At 52.7% G+C, this 3841-nt stretch overlaps 1 pseudogene; it reads left to right on the forward strand.

The window, feature by feature from the left end:
* Positions 1-436: 436 nt before the first annotated feature.
* LOC134384388 (2-oxoglutarate and iron-dependent oxygenase JMJD4-like) lies at positions 437-3587 on the forward strand (annotated as a pseudogene).
* Positions 3588-3841: the final 254 nt, after the last annotated feature.

The following is a 3841-nucleotide window of genomic DNA, read 5'->3' on the forward strand; positions in this document are numbered from 1 at the left end:
GAGAGGGACAGATAAGTGTGAATGTCAGAGCCTGAGTGCGGTGAGGAAGGGCATCTGGGCAGGGAAGAAAGTGGTGGTGACATTGGAAGATCTGCTACTTACAGGGGAGTTGCTTGCATAATATATTAAAAAGTAGGATCCAGGTTTCTCACTGCAGATGTAAAAGAAGAAAACTACAATAAACCTTGTGATGTTGAGTTGGAACAGGAGGTATTTGTGGGAATTTATGGTTATAGATCTAGATAGTTAGAGATATAAAGATATAGAAATAAATGTATATATCTAAAAATGTGTATGTGTTTATGAATCTCTGTCTCTGTCTCTATATTAGCTCTGTCCACTGAGAGAGTCTGGGAATAGCAGCACCCTAATAGCAACTGAGCACATTTAGTCCCTAGGTTTTGGCTTCTAAATACCATTCTCCACGAAAGTAACCATGTCTCTTGGAGAAATGGCTGATGCCAGTACTGGGGCAGCAAAAGTGTAAGATAATCCTGGAACATCTGTTAAGCCAGTTTTGATTTCTGGATTTTGATGGGTTTATTGTATATTCAGGAAAATGTCCCTATGTGTAGGAAGAACACACTAAGTGTAAGGAGGTAAGGGGGCATTGGGTCAGTATTCTTGCTATGTTATTATTGGGTCAGCCTTGGTCATTATTCTCCTATGACTAACGAAAAAAGTGGTTTGTACTATACTTGCAGCTTTCCTGTAATTTTTGAGATTGTTAAAAAAGAAAGAAAACCATCTATATGTTAATGAGTCTCAAATTTCTCTCTCCAGCTTGGACCTGAACCCAAGATTACATATTTATTTATTTTTTAGTCAAAATCTTCACTTGGATGTCTAATCTTTGTCAAACTTAAAATGTGAAACTGAACCTCAGATTTATTTTTTTTTTTGGGGGGGGGGTGTCTTTTTTTGTGACCGGTAAGGGGAGCGCAACCCTTGGCTTGGTGTCGTCTGCACCGCGTTCAACCAGTGAGCGCACCGGCCATCCCTATATAGGATCCGAACCCCCGGCGGGAGCGCTGCTGCGCTCCCAAGCGCCGCACTCTCCCGAGTGGCCACGGGGCCGGCCCAGAACCTCAGATTTTTTAACGTTGGACAGCCCCCAACTCCGTTCGCTCCCTTCCCAGTGTTCCCACCAAACTCTTAAAATAATCTTTCCTTCTCAGGTCATCAGCAAATCCTGTTGGCTCTATCTTCAACATACAAAATCCAATCAATCTTCTAGACTAGCTTTCTGACTGGTCTCCCCGCTTCTGCCCTTGCTTCCCTACAGTTCACTCTCAACACTACAGACAGATCTTTCTAAAGCGTGGAACTGGCTGGCCGGGTAGCTCAGTTGGTTAGAGCGTGGTGTTATAACCCCAAGGTCAAGGGTTCAGATCCCCTTATCTGCCAGCTACAAAAGCCTTTCCATCAACTTACGACAAAATTTAGGCCCGGAAGTGAGGCTCGGTGCTCGAGCTTCCAGGCAGCCCGCGCATCCACGTCTCCGCGCCCAGCCTGGCCGGATGGACCGCGACGCACTTGCCTTCTCCAAGCGCCACTTCAGAAGCCTTGGGGGCCGTGTCCCCAGCGGGGCCGGGTCGTGTGGCCTTCGGTGAGGAGCCAGACACCCACACCCACGCCGACTTCTTCCGGGGCTACCTGCTGCCCTGCGTGCCTCACGTGCCCTGCGTGCCCCGCCGGCGGCTGTGGGTGACGCTCGCGGGGAAGTCCAGCTTCCACTGTCTGCTCCAGGAAGTAGGAGACGTGGCTGTGGCCGTTGCAAACTGCGGGGTCCGGGAGTACAACTGAACTCCAAAGAACACATGCCCTGCAGAGACTCTTTCAGTTACTAGAAAGAGTACAGCCAGGGGGCCGCTTCTGTCCCCGAGGCTGTCTCTACCTCAAAGAGCGGCACCTCTGCAGGACTTTTAATCAGCTTTTTAAAAAGCCTGTCTTCAGCATGGTTGGAAGCTTCCTCCTATAGGACGGTGAATGCTTCACGATGCCTGCATGGTATTGGCAGTGGTGAGGAACAGATGGGCTGAGGTCACGCGTCACTTTACCGTGTGCCCAGTCGTCCCTGATAGCTCCCCTTGATCCTCCCATCTCACCTGCAGCCCTACCTGCCCCTGCCTCTCGGATGCCCCTAGGACAGGCTTCTCCTCTCCACCCCACTTCTCCAGGTCAGGCCTATCCTCTTCTGAATTGGCTGCTGTAGTGTCCCCTCAGGTCCTGCTCCCCCTCGCTAGGTTCTCTAAAGGCGGTCCAGATGATTTTTCTACCACATCTACCTGAGGAGGGTTTTGAACTGGTGGTTTTTGTCCCATGTGAGTAAGCCCCACCCTTCACTTGGAGGCTTGTGGGATGCTGAGCTTGGTCACCCACTCAGAAGAAGCAAAGCCTACACTGGCCCCACTGGGCAGGAACAAAGAGCTTTGTCGCAGATTGCCATTTCACACCATCTTCCACTCCTTCAGCTGTCTGTCAACATCTGCAGGAGGCGGAAGTGGTTCTTCTCTCCTGGGCAGGAGGAGACCTTGCAGGATATTCACAGTGGCCTGCCCTGCAATGTGACCTCCTCCTAGCGCCTCTATGTCTGCCTGCACCTAGTGCACCTGCAGGGCAGGGAGGTCACAGCCCTGGAGGTCACACAGGAGGTCTGCAAAATGGTGTTTGTGCCCAGTGGGTGGCACCACCAAGTCCACAAACTGGCGAGGCAGCCACATGCCACCTGTGACACGCATGAGGCTACACAGGCCCCTGCTGGCCCGCAGCCCCTGTCTCCTGACTTCCTACAGTGTTGTGGGATGGGGCTTCATGCCGCAGAGAGGCTGGGGCCTCTCTGTGTCACCCCCTGCCACATTTCTCCCCTGGGCCCACATATTCTGGGTCAGCTGTGGCCTGTGAAGACCTCAGCCTGGTGCCTTCTTCCCTGATGAACTGTTGCTGTTGGGAGATGGGTGAGGGCCTTACAGTGTGTTCCCAAGTTGCCCACCTGGGGCCCTGGGCCTGGCACAGGAGGCCCTGATCAGTGCTTGCAGAACAAGCAGGAAGAGAGGAAGTGGTGCCTACTGTGGGCTCCTGGGCCAGCCTGTGTCCTGCTCCTTCCAGGACGACACTATCTCCATCAGCCACAACTAGGCCAACAGCTGTAATCTGGCCAACATGTAGCACTTTGTGCAGCAAGAGTTCCCTGCCATGCAGCAGGAGGTCAGCAGGTGGAGGGACTTCATGGCCGACTGGCACCACCACTGCCAGGTCATCATGAGGTCATGCTCAGCAATAAATTGTGAAGAATTTTACCACTTTCTCAAGGCTGAAGGAGGCTCCTCACCCTGGGGGAGGTTGTGGAGGGGAGGTGGCATGGCAGCCTGGCTTGGCCCGCAGCAGCCTTCTTCTGACGTGGCCGCATAATGCAGCCGCTGGCATCTGTGGCCGAGCACCCTGACTTCCAGAGAGCAGACACAAGTGCCTTTTTATCATGGCCCAGAGGAGCTGCTATGACAGCCGGAGGAGGCCATCATCACCACCTCATCCTTTTAGCACCTGTGGAAGGACAGGGTGTCCTGGAGGCCCGAGCAAGAATGTAGCCTCCCTGTTCCAGGGCTCTTCCAAAAATAATGATGGTTCTCACTCCTGTGGCCTGAGACATAGCCCCTGCTGAGCCTAGTGGGCTGGGTATCCCCAGGATGGTTTTTCCTGTGAAGGTCTGATGAGGTCCTGGCTACCCATGGTCATTTCCCAAGTCCATGTTCTTGGATGAGGCCCAGCAAGGACAGAGGCTCTGGATCCACTGAGAGGGTTCCTGGGTGGCAGTACATTGGTCCATCTGACCCACAACAAT

The sequence above is a fragment of the Cynocephalus volans genome, chromosome 8 (genome assembly GCF_027409185.1).
Source record: "Cynocephalus volans isolate mCynVol1 chromosome 8, mCynVol1.pri, whole genome shotgun sequence".
NCBI classification, from domain to species: Eukaryota; Metazoa; Chordata; class Mammalia; order Dermoptera; family Cynocephalidae; genus Cynocephalus; species Cynocephalus volans.